Source organism: Odontomachus brunneus, unplaced genomic scaffold (genome assembly GCF_010583005.1).
Source record: "Odontomachus brunneus isolate Ranch 3 - 2012 unplaced genomic scaffold, Obru_v1 Obru_scaffold_287, whole genome shotgun sequence".
Classification (NCBI taxonomy): Eukaryota; Metazoa; Arthropoda; class Insecta; order Hymenoptera; family Formicidae; genus Odontomachus; species Odontomachus brunneus.
The window spans coordinates 9,819-22,876 of NW_022639737.1; positions in this window are offsets into that span (position 1 = coordinate 9,819).

Here is a 13,058-nt window from a genome sequence, read left to right on the forward strand (position 1 = left end):
GAAAAAAGGACCTTGACCTTCAAATAACCTTGAAAAGTCATCTCAAGGTCAAGATCATTAAGACAGGTTTGTGAACCCTTCTGTCCTGAACATTTTTTGTCGCAACTATTTTCCCGTAGAACGGGTAGTTTAGGAGATATTCGGAATTATAGATTAAAATGGGTCACTCTGTATATACAGGGTGAGTCATTTTAATCGAATCATGCAAATATCTCGAAAAATATGGAAGATACGGAAAAATATTTCAAACAAAATTTATATGGTTCGGAGGGGGACATAAGATGGTGAAATTGGATTGATCCTGAATAGTCGTTTGAAAGTCACGTGAAGGTCACCTTCAACTTCTTAAATGGAGACTTCCATTTTTTATTGCATATTCTTGTAGCTTATCTCGAGAGCTTTCCAAAACACTCTAATAAAATATTTTTTCATTAAGTATCTGTCGAGTTAAACGGCTTCAAATCTGCGATATTGTTGCCATTAGCAGTGGTACCCAAGGTGTTCGACCGACGGCTGAAATCTTTTGAATGTTGTTCAGGGTCATGACCTTGACAACATTTGTGAAGATTAAGGCAATTGGATGCTGTTCCTAATATTTTCATTTCTTCCAATTTTACAGTGAAAACAAAAATAATAATTTAAAATCATGGGGTAACATGTGAAGTCCGATTGACTCTAAAGGATCATATGAAGATCATAATGCTATGATTATTAAAAAAATTTATTAATGGGATTTCATATGTGTGTTTCTTTGTCCCCCGGACGAAGCATTGTGATCTTCATATCATCTTTTAGAGTCAATCTGACTCCACCCCACACAGCAGAGGTGTCCAAAATATATTATAGGGATATCCTAAAGATATATTTGGGATGTGATATCTTCAAGTTATCATTATGATATATTTTTAAGACATTCCTGCTGTGTGGGCACCTGTTACTCCATGATTTTAAATTATTATTTTTGTTTTTATATGGCCCTTGATAGGATTAAATAGCCTATCTAGGAAACAGAATCTATGCGCAATCTGCCACCAGTCTGTCGTCAGAATCTATCGACAGGTCCTGCGCGCAGTCTGTCACCAATCTGTCGTCAGAACAGATTCTGTATGCAATCTGTTGCCATTCTGTCTACAGACACTGTTGACAGACTCTGCGCAAAATCTGCTCGCGCAGGTCTAGTTATTTGGATAGTTGTCATCGGTTAAGTTGCGATCATTAATTTCGTTTCCGGTCGATTCATTCTTTTGCAAGAGCTATCTCTGAAATGGAATACAGAATATGAGGCTTATAACTGTTTCTGCATTATCTCTCTGTAATCTCTAATTTTTATCAAAGAGTCTAACGCCAGGAAACAATTAAGAAATTATGTTGAGGAAAAAATATTTTGTTTTATTTATCCTCTTATTTTTTAATTTTAATTATTCCGTATATAACGGATATATATACCCAAACAGCACAAGACATCCATAGAACATCTATTTTATGTCCATTTTACGTCCGTATGTTCAGGGATATGAAGTGGACATCCACAGGACATCCGATTTTGAACATGAAACGAATATTTTCATCAATATATCTTATAGACTTTTAATATATGTCCCAGATGAAATAAAGTTCAGAATATTTTAGAGAACGGTTTTATATATGTTTTAACGGTTTACCCAAACAGCATACAATATTTATGATAAAAATTCATAAATATTTATATCGAATTATTTTTTTAAAATATTATATAAATATTTTATAAATATTTATATAGATAAAGAAAAAAAGTATCAAAATCTTTATCCAAAATATTATTAAGTAGTAGTAATTCTTGAGCGGGTAGAGGTATTTCAGCTCCTACAGTCATCTGGATCTGGAAGTTCCTCTGTGACATCCCGCTGTTTACCTGAGGTGCCTCCTATTGGTCTAGCCCGGTATTATCAACCAGGCCACATAGTTTGCTGACCCTCATTTTATTTAGATCCTTGGGTTCTGAGAACATCTGCCCCCAGGATCTGTATCTTCTTGTTGCCAGTATGGGGCATCGACACAGAATGTGGATGCTGTTCTCCTCTTCTTCCTCGCATAGCCGGAAATTTTTTTGCTCAGCCATTTTCAGGTTGTATAGGTGTGCTCTTAGGGCCATATGTCCCGTAAAGAGGCTAATTCCGAGCCTTAGTTTCTTTTTGTTCATTATTAGTAGTTCTCGGGCCCTACTTTTCGATGGTTTCTCCATCAGAAATTTAGCCCACCGGCAGCCCTGTCCTCGTTTCCACGAGTCCAGATGCTCCTTTTCTAGGCTTTTCTTGATGGATTTTTTACCAACGGCAAAAGGGATGCCTATCTCTTGCTCGACCGGGTCCTCCAGGGTACTCAGTTTTGCGAAGTACCATCCGCTACCTCATTGCCGTGTAGTCCCCTGTGTCCAGGGATCCATGTGATGGTGATTTTGTTTGTTTCACCCAATTTATTTAGTGTCTGCTTGCAGTCCAATACTACTGATGATTCAGTGGTGGTTCTTTCAAGCGCACCTAACGCTGCTCTGCTGTCCGAGCAGATAAGAATACTCCTGTCTTTTGTGTCCTGTGCGATTTGGAGTTCGACGCATTTCAGTATGGCCAGCACATCTGCCTGAAATACTGTGGTCCATTCGCCCATAAGTATAGTTATCTTTTGGTCGATCTTCTGGCAGTAGAAGCCCGTTCCAAAGTGGCCGTTCGCCCTCGACTCGTCTGTGTACCAGATGTCCGTATTCGGATGTTGGGGAAATCTAATAATTTTCCACTCGTCTATTATTGATATTTGAACTTTAAAGTTCCTATCCAACTTGTACTTTTTTTGGATCCCATCCTGCTTAGAGTGAAGGGGCTTTTTTGGAGTAGCTCTAGTCTAGACTGTCTTCCTCCACCCCTCCACTCGCCTTGGCATTTTAGCCTATAGACTGTGAATCTGGCCATTCAAATGATGGTTCGGTCCAGTGGTGGAACGCAGAGTGCTACTTCTAGCGTCTCTGTGGGGGTAGTTCTCACGGTCCCTATTAGCGCTCTCAAGTAATTACCTTGAAGGCTTCTTAGTAGGTTCCTAGTTTCCACTTTTTCCACCCTGGACTTTCAGACTACGGCTGCATAGGTCAGTATCGGTAGTAGGACTGCCTTATATAACCATAGGGCTACCTTGGGTTTTAGGCCCCATGTTTTGCCTATTGCTCTTCTGCATGCCCAGAAGGCTGCATAGAATTTAGTCTTCTTCATCTCGAAGTGTTGTTTCCAGTTGAGTTTGGGGTCGAGATAGACTCCCAAATACTTCACCTGGGGAGCGTAATTTATTTCTATGTTCCATAGCCTTAATGGTTCTATGGGTTCGGGTTTGTATCTTCTGGTAAAGATCATGGCTTCGGTCTTCATTGGATTCCCCTTCAGCCCCTTAACCTGACACCAGTCTTGTACGACCTTGAGGGTCATATCTATCAGCTCCTTGAGGGTTGAGAGGAAATTGCCCCTTATTACTATGGCCACGTCATCTGCGTATCCGTATGTAGAGAGCCCCATTTCCTGTAGCTTAACTAGGAGGTCATTAACCACTAGGCTCCACAGCAGCAGCGATAACACGCCGCCCTGTGGACATCCCTTGGATGGTTTACCTTCCAGGGTTAGATCTCCGAAGTTGCCCGTTATTAATCTTTCCGTCAACATGCTTTGTGTCCAGTTCACAAGCGCGGTAGGAATGTAGTGTCTGGTCATCGCCTCCCTGATCATATTGTACGAGGTGCTATCGAAAGCTCCTTTAATGTCCAGGAAGACTCCCAGTGCGTACTCTTTTGCTTCCAACTGTGTCTCTATTCTGCTCACAAAATGATGTAGTGTAGTATCTGTTGATCTGCCTTCTCTATAGGCATATTGAGACGAAGTTAGTGGGTGCAATGTTAGTGGTCCTCTTTTCAGATTGTTATCAACCAGTCTTTCTAGGCTTTTCAGCAGGAAAGATATAAGGCTGATAGGTCTGAAATCTTTTGCCAATATATGGCCGTTTCTGTCCGGCTTTGGTATGAAAATAACTCTCGTACCCTCGAGGCTTGCGGTACGTGTCTTAGTGCTATACTAGCCCTGAACACTTTCGTTAGGGGACCTAGCAAGTAGCTCAGTTCTTTTTGTAAAAGTATGGGACTTATTCCATCTGGTCCCGGTGCCTTGTAGGGATCGAAGGTCCTTACCGCCCATTCGACCGCCTTTGGGGACACCACTTCGGCAGCCAGTGACCATTCCTAGGTTTGTACTCTTCCTTAGTTTTTTGGTTATCTGACTTGTTTTGTGAGTATGTGGTTTCCTGAAACCCCGGAAAGTGTGTCTCCAGGAGGTGTTTCAACAATTCTCTCATCCTTTCCGTATAATTACCATCGGGCCGCTTTAGGCATCCTAGGATGGGACGTTGTCTTGGCTGAGGATCCTGCTCAGTTTGTATGCCTCTGAGGCGTTCTCTATACTGTTGCAAAAATCTCTCCAGCTTTTGCGCTTGGCTTTTATGATTGCCTTGCTGTACTTACTTTGGGAATTTCTGAATATTTCCCAGTGTTGTAGTAAGCCTGTTTTCTTGGCTTTGTTGAATTTTGTTCTTACTTCCGACCTAAGCTTCTATAGCTTTTTGTTCCACCATGGGATCTTAGTCGTGGAGCGTTTCTTGGTCACGGGATAATTGGTTTCAAAGGCGTTCCTTATGGAGTCCTCCAGATGCCATGCCGCCATGTCCAGATGGTCATATGTATGGAATCTGGTTGGAGCTTTTGTTAGTATGGCCATTAGGTATTTCTTGTAACCTATCCAATCAGTTTTTCTCGAGTTGCGCGCCCATTTTTCTTCCGATATGTGCTGGAGGGTAAATTGTATCCGGTTATGGTCCGATCCCGAAGGTTTTTTTAAGACCCTCCAGTCTCTGACCAGGTTGGACACCTCCTCCGTACCGATCGTGATGTCAATTACTTCTTCTCTTCTGGAATCCCTGAAGATGGGTATTGTGTCTCTATTTAGAATTATCAGTCCTGTGCCCATGACGAAGTTGTGTAGGCTCTCTCCTCTCTTATTGATGTTCGTGCTCCCCCACCCAACGTGGTAGGAGTTTGTATCCCATCCCAGGAGTAGCTCGAGCCCTCTCTCCTCCGCATAGGCCACCAGTCTCTTGATTTCGTTTTGTGGTGGTGGTCCCGTGGAGTCATAGGGCATATAGGCTGACCCTATTGGGTGTATATCAGTTGGACACGGGGCAATTGGACACAGTCCAATCACAAGTCGCTGTTCTAAGGGATCCTACAAATGTCTCTAATCATACGGTGCTGTGATTGGCTGTGTCCAAGTGCACCGCTCCCGACCCTATTAGGACCTCTAAGGTCTTTTGTTCCCCTAGGTTGATTTTTGTCTGGATCACCGCCAGGTCCTCGCAGCTGAGCTGTGGCATAAAAGTCACTGTTATTCCTTTTACTGCAATACAGGCTCTTATCTTTTTGCTCGTGCTGGCTTTGTATATAATACCGCACCCGCTTAAGCTTTTGATAGCATTATGCAAGAGCCATGGCTATTAGTGCTATAACTGTCTGTATCTTAGCCAAGCTCCTCACCAAGATGGCTGAGGCGCATTTGCTATGATGCAAATTGATCTGCGTGACAAGTACTTTGAGAGTAGCCATTATTGGGCTGTCTCCTAAGTCTCCGTCACTTTATCCCCCCCACCACCTTTCGGTCCTTGTTGAGCACTTTGATCGCGGCCCGCTCTAGCCCGCAGAAGGATTTAAAATTGAGGGTCTTTAGGACTTCCATCGACCGCTCGCCAATGAGGCAAGCGAAGTGGGCGCTCTTAGCGTCCCTGCTTTCGCTCGACTTATTGACGACTCAGTCGGTGGTTGTCAGACCCTCATTTTGTCATCCCAAGAACTTTAGCGTTTCCCTGGTGGTGATGTCCGGTTCCTCTACGTGATGACCACTCGATGTCTCCCAGGGAGTTTATCGAGTGGCACCACACGCAGGGCAATGTCCCCGATCTTCAAATCCGCGATCTGGCTTGAGAGTTCCTCGTTCGCACAGGCAAATGTTATCGCGCCGTCCCTCTCCTACGACCCGTCCGGTAAACATAAGGGCTGTTGCGTCCTTGGAGAGGATGCGTCCCATCGCTTTCCTGATCTGGGCGATCTCTTCTGACGCGAGCTTTTTCTCGGGGTAGCCGTCCGGAATGACGGCTAACCTTGTAAGATCCTTGGTCGCCTGGGTATAGGACCCTTGATCCAAGATCTTAAGCCTTTTGCCCTGGTGGCCGCCCGTGGGACTGGGAGTATAATGCTCCGGCCTAGCGCGTTTTACGGCGCTGACCGGGACATTCCCCCCCTTGTCCCTGAGGGTGTTTTCAAGCGCTTTGGGAGGAACATGAACAGCCCTCTCCCTCTGCGGCTGTTTTTTTATACCGGCGTCTGGCAGCGCCGCTGTATCTTACGCGAGCTTTGGGGTCCATCGACAGCCCAGCCCCAATGTTTATTCCAGGAGTGACCTCCTGGAGTGCCTCTTTCAACGGCGAAAGAGAGATATTAGATTTGTTATTACTCGGATCCATATTATTTCCACGAGTACCGCGGTTGCACGATATCACCCGGTCAAAGCCGCGATTGACCGGGGCTTGGCTACGTACTTTCAGAGGTCGGGAGCGGTACACTTGGACACGGTGCATTTGGACACAGCCAATCACAGCACCGTGTGATTAGAGACATTTGTAGGGTCCCTTGGAACAGCGACTTGTGATTGGACTGTGTCCAATTGCCCCGTGTCCAACTGATATACACCCTCGGAGGTCGCCCGGTATCCGAGACTTCCGTTCGAGACGCAGCTCCCCCTGCGCCACGCAGTGGCACGGAGACACCTTGACTTGGGAGGTTCCGCTTTATTGGTTGCACCCAGTTTCGTCCCTGATGGGGCGACCCTGGATGCAACCTTAAGCCCCGCCACCACGTCAAGGTGAAGACCCATTCGAGGGGAAAATATTAAAATATAGGCTAAATATTTTACACAATATTTATAGTAAACAAAAAGTAAATATTTGTAGTAATATTTTGTAAATATTTCTATAAATATTACATATGAAAAAAATTAATGTAACTATTAATAATTATTAAATTAATGAAGAAATAAGGAAATCAAAATTTAAATTGATAATGTATACCGAAAAAATTCTTTAAATCAAAGAGATATATTTATTAAATATAATTTCTTAACTTAAAAAAATATTTGTTACACTTTAAAAAAATGTAATAAACATAAATTAATATTTTTTTAAATTTGTAAAATAAGCTGTAAAATTATGAATTTCTAGGAAAAATGATCTTACAAGAAGAAAACTTTTTAAATGTAAAAATTATGTTTAAATAAATGTTTGCTTGTTTTAATGTAAACAAAGTAAAAGTAAATCATTTTATAAATCTAAATAAATTAGTTTTTAATATTAAAAGTATTTTTTGGAGTTTCAAATTGAAGTTTCTTTTTTATCAGAAAACAATTTATTTAAATTTACTTATTTAAACAACAATACAACAACTACAATTTATTTATTTAAATGATTTATTTGTATTTTATTTACTTTTAAAACAAGTAAATATTTTTTAAATATATTTTTTCATACTTTTTATACATACATTTTACATTTAAAAGGATCTATTCTCTTCTTTTAAATAAATAATTTGTTTTCGTATCTGGATACAACATATGTATACAATACAAAGCATCTCTTAATCAAAGTGGTACAGTAGATAAGGTAAACGACTCAAGACCAAAGGTCTCAGATTTGAATCTCGGCAATGGTAAGCAAATTTTCGAAATACAATTTAACCTGAATTAAATAGAGTGTGAAACAATATAAAGTAAAAACTAAAAACATGTATATTTTAAAAATTTAAGAAAAGTTTATGAAAAAAAAAAAGTATATAATTGTATATATTTTAATAAATATTTTTATAATATTTATGATCTATTGAAGCTAATGTCATAAAAATATTTATGAAATATTTTGATAAATATTTATAAAATATTCAAATAAATCTTATAAATATTTTGTAAATACTTTATAAATATTTTGTGCTATCTGGGTATATATGTTTCATCCTTTTAATTTATAAATTACAAATCCGGATGCTATTTTTATATGTCCATAGAATGTCCATCGGATATCCTGTAGACATGTCGCGGACTTCAGCATGTCTTCCAATTTCATAAATGGATATCCCACAAACGTACATTGAATTTCCGAAGGACGTAAAACGAATGGCTTATGGATATCCTCAATATCCTTAAAGGACATCTTATGGATATCCATAGGATATCCATGTGCCTGGGTATTTTAATCATTATTAGTCATTTTAATCGAACCAGGCAAATATCTCGAAAAATATGGAAGACACGGAAAAATATTTCAAACAAAAGTTGTATGGTTCGGAGGGAAACATAAGATGGTGCAATTGGTTTGATCCTAGATAGTGGTTTGAAAGTCACGTGAAGGTCACCTTCAATTTTTTCAATAGAAACCTCCATTTTTCATTACATATTTTTGTAGCTTACCTCGAGAAATTTCCAAAACAGTATAATAAAATATTTTTTCATTACGTATCGAGTTAAAAGGCTTCAAAGTTACAAAATTGTTGCCATTAGCATTGGTAACCAAGGTGTTCGACCGGGTGTATATCAGTTGGACACGGGGCAATTGGACACAGTCCAATCACAAGTCGCTGTTCCAAGGGACCCTACAAATGTCTCTAATCACACGGTGCTGTGATTGGCTGTGTCCAAATGCACCGTGTCCAAGTGCACCGCTCCCGTTCGACCTATGGCTGAAACCTTTTGAATGTTGTTCAGGACAAGGACAACATTTGTCAAGGTCAAGGCGATTGGAGGCTGTTTCTAATATTTTCATTTCTTCCAATTTTACATTGAAAATATAAATAATAATTTAAAATTATGAAGTAATATGTGGAGTCCGATTGACTCTAAAAGATCATATGAAGATCACAATGCTATGCTTATTAAAGAAATTTATTAATGGGATTTCACACATATGCTTCTTTGTGGCCTCGACGAAGCATTGTGATTTTCTTACCTTTAGAGTCAATCTGACTCCACATGTTACCCCATGATTTTAAATAATTATTTTAGTAATGTTACTACTACAGAAGCAGAATTTAGCCCGAATTACTGCTGCAGCATATCAGATTTAAAATATTCCTGCAGTCTTCGAGCGTGTGAGACAATCAATGTTTCGACGATGTCATCTTTGTGTTGAAGCAAATGGAGGAATTTTTAAACATTTATTATAAATTAAGCTAATTAATTGTGCATTTTTGTTCCGTTCTTTTGTTCATTGTTTGTTAAATATTAAAATATGTATATGTATTAGGAACTTGAATAAGTTCTCGCTGATTTTTCGTGAAAATTAATGCTTTATTTAAAAAAAGTCGTAAAAAACATGTCACTGAAAGTATTGTCCATCGCTAGCCATTACTTTTTCCCATCTTTCTAGCAGCATTTGAATTTGACGTCGGAAAAACGACATGCCTTTAAAGGCTATCCAAGAGTCGACCCATTTTTTGGCATCTTCATAAGAATGGAAGTGCTGCTTAGGCAGACCATATGCCATCAATCGGGACAAGTGATAATCGGAACAGGCAATGTCTGGTGAATACGGCGGGTGAGGTAGGACTTCCCACTTAAGCGTTTCCAAATAGGTTTTTACCGATTGTGTAACATGTGGCCGAGCGTTGTCATATTGTAAAATCACTTTGTCGTGTATCTGCTCGTATAACGGCTGTTTCTCCTTCAATGCTCGGCTCAAACGCATCAATTGTAGTCGATAGCGATCTCCCGTCATGGTTTCGTTCGGTTTGAGTAGCTCATAATAAACTACACCCAGTTGATCCCACCAAATGCAGAGTAGAATCTTCGAACCATGGATATTCGGTTTTGCCGACGATGTTGATGCATGGCCGGGCTTACCCCACGATCTTCTACGCTTAGGGTTATCGTAGTGTATCCACTTTTCATCGCCAATCACGATACGATACAAAAAACCTTTCCTTTTCTGCCGTTGAAGCAGCTGTTTACACGTGAAAAGACGCCATTCGACGTCTCTCGGCTTCAACTCGTACGGCACCCAATGTCCTTGCTTTTGAATCATTCCTAATACTTTCAAACGTTTCAAAACTATTGTGTGATCAACTCCTAATGATTCTGCAAGTTCAGCTAGCGTCTGACATGTGTCTTCATGAAGTAATGCCTCCAATTCTCCGTCTTCAAGCTTTTTTGGTGCGCTAGAGCGTTCTTTATCTTCAACATCAAAATCAGTATTTTTGAAGCGTCTAAACCAATCTCTGCATGTTGTTTCTGACAGAGCATGGTCGCCGTAAGTTTCAACAAGAATTCTGTGTGCTTCAGTTGCAGATTTTTTTTGAATAAAGTAGTGCAGTAAAATTCCCCACAAATACTCTTTTTTTTTTGGCACGAAGCTCGACATGTTTAACACTATGAAAAAAAAGTTGTTTACATTTCGGCGAAATAACATACACTGAATTTCAAGCTTGCTTATAGTACTTCCTTATAGATGCGTTACCATCTTAAACTACTCGCACGCAGTTCTGGTAACGCCATATGTTGGAAAACAGCGAGAACTTATTCAAGGTCCTGATAATAATGATTTTTCACTGAATTTTTCTACATTTTTAATGAAATATTATCGAAATATTAATGAAATTATAATGAAATTATAATGAAATTGGGTCAAAATTGTGAATGCTTTTCAAACACATTTCAACAAAAGTTCATTATATTTTCAATAAATTATTTCCATCAGATACAAATATCTCAATTGAGATCTTACATGCGAAATTTTACGGAAACCGCATTTGAGAATTCAATTGAATATTCAACTGAGAATTGAATTAGTAATTCTATTGTTATCTCAACAAAAATTTTTCAGTAGGGCGGCCATGCGCGCCTAACGTGCAAGCAACCCGTCGTACTGATTTGTATGTTGATGCACACTCTGTACAGGAAATTTGCTTTACGTTTCGACTCGGTTTAGGTCCTCTTCAGAGACAAAAATAGAAAGAGAGATAAAAGTAAGAAATACTTAAAGATACAACGCCATTAAAAGAACGCAAACTAACATTATAAATCGGTAACGCATACAAAACTAATTAAACCTCTCTCCATGAACAAATTAATGACAAATAGTAGCCTACAACGTTAGACAAAGCGGCTCCAATTAAGTTTCCCATAAAATTCTCCAAGCAATAAAATGCTAGTTCTTTGCTAGAGAAATTTTTTATTAATAAGATAAAAATTAAAATCGATTTAACACAGAGAAAGGAAAATAAAAGAATATAAATACCTACCCAATCAGGAAAACAATATTTAAAAAATGTTTAAAAAATGTTTTAAAATCATTTGGAAAACATTTTTAAAAACATTTTTGAAAACGTTAAAAATAATGGAATAAATCCTCTTTTTTCATTAAAAAAACATTTATTTTAATATTAAAAATAATGTTTTTTAACGATATAAAAACGTTTAAAAATCATTTTCTCCGAATGTTAAAAAAATGTTTTTATAACATAAAAAAACATTATTTCAAACATTAAAATAAACGTTTTGTAATGAAAAAAGGGATTTATCTCATTATTTTAAGGTTTTTATAAACGATTTTAAAAACGTTTCAAATTCATTTTCTTCATATGTTAAAAAAATGTTTTTATAACGTAAAAAAAACGTTATTTCAAATATTAAGATAAACGTTTTTGTGATGAAAAAAAGAGGACTTATTTATTGTTATTGTTTCATAAAAAAACTAATTCCTAATTTTCTCATGTCTTATAACTATTAGAAACCGAAAGTTGTCAAACGCACTCTAAAACTTTCGCAAATCCTCCCTCGATAATTTCGAATTTGAAGCGGTTTGCCGGTCACCATCCATCCCGTCCGCGTTTGCTTAACCTGACAATCGAGGGGCACGCGGTTCCAATGACTCCAATGATGTTTTTACAATTTATGCTTATAAAATGTATACTTACAGTATTCACAGTATATTATAACGTACTTAGCAAATACACGCGTTGATTCGCCTATCTATTTTATTTAATATCTAAAGTTTATTTAATTATTTGTAAAATAATCTCGGCCATTTTTTCCAGTTTAAGGTTTTTTATGTATTTTTTGTTATCAATATAGCTTGCATCAGATTTTATATAATAGAGAATATTATGAAATAAAAGAATATTTATTTGCGCAAAATTGCTTAAACACATTTCAAGTTTACATGTAAATAATAAGAAAAATATATATGATTATGGTATATTGTAATATAATATGTATAATAGATTTATATTAATATAATAAAATTTAATAATAATTTATTTTATTATTTTTATATAATAACAAATAATAATAATTAATGTAAAATAAATATTTAAAAAATGTTTAAACAATGTTTGAAAAATATTTATGAAAATCATTATGTCAAACGAACAATAAATATAAAATAAATATTTTTAAATAGTTCAAAAATATTTAAAAAATGTTTAAACAATGTTTGAAAAATATTTATGAAAATCATTATGTCAAACGAACAATAAATATAAAATAAATATTTTTAAATAGTTCAAAAATATTTAAAAAATAATATTAAAATCAGTATATGAAACGAATAACAAATATAAAATAAACGTTTTAAAAACGTTTTAAAAACGTTACAAAAACGTTTAAAAAATGTTAATTAAAATTGTTATTTTCAACGAATAATTAATATAAAATAAATATTTTAAACAATGTTTGAAAAATATTTATGAAAATCATTATATCAAATGAATAATAAATATAAAATAAATATTTTGAAAATGTTTAAAAAATGTTTAAAAAACATTTATTAAAATCATTATATAAAACGAATAATAAATATAAAATAAATATTTTGAAAATGTTTAAAAAATGTTTAAAAAACATTTATTAAAATCATTATATAAAACGAATAATAAATATAAAATGAACGTTTTTAAAATCGTTACAGAA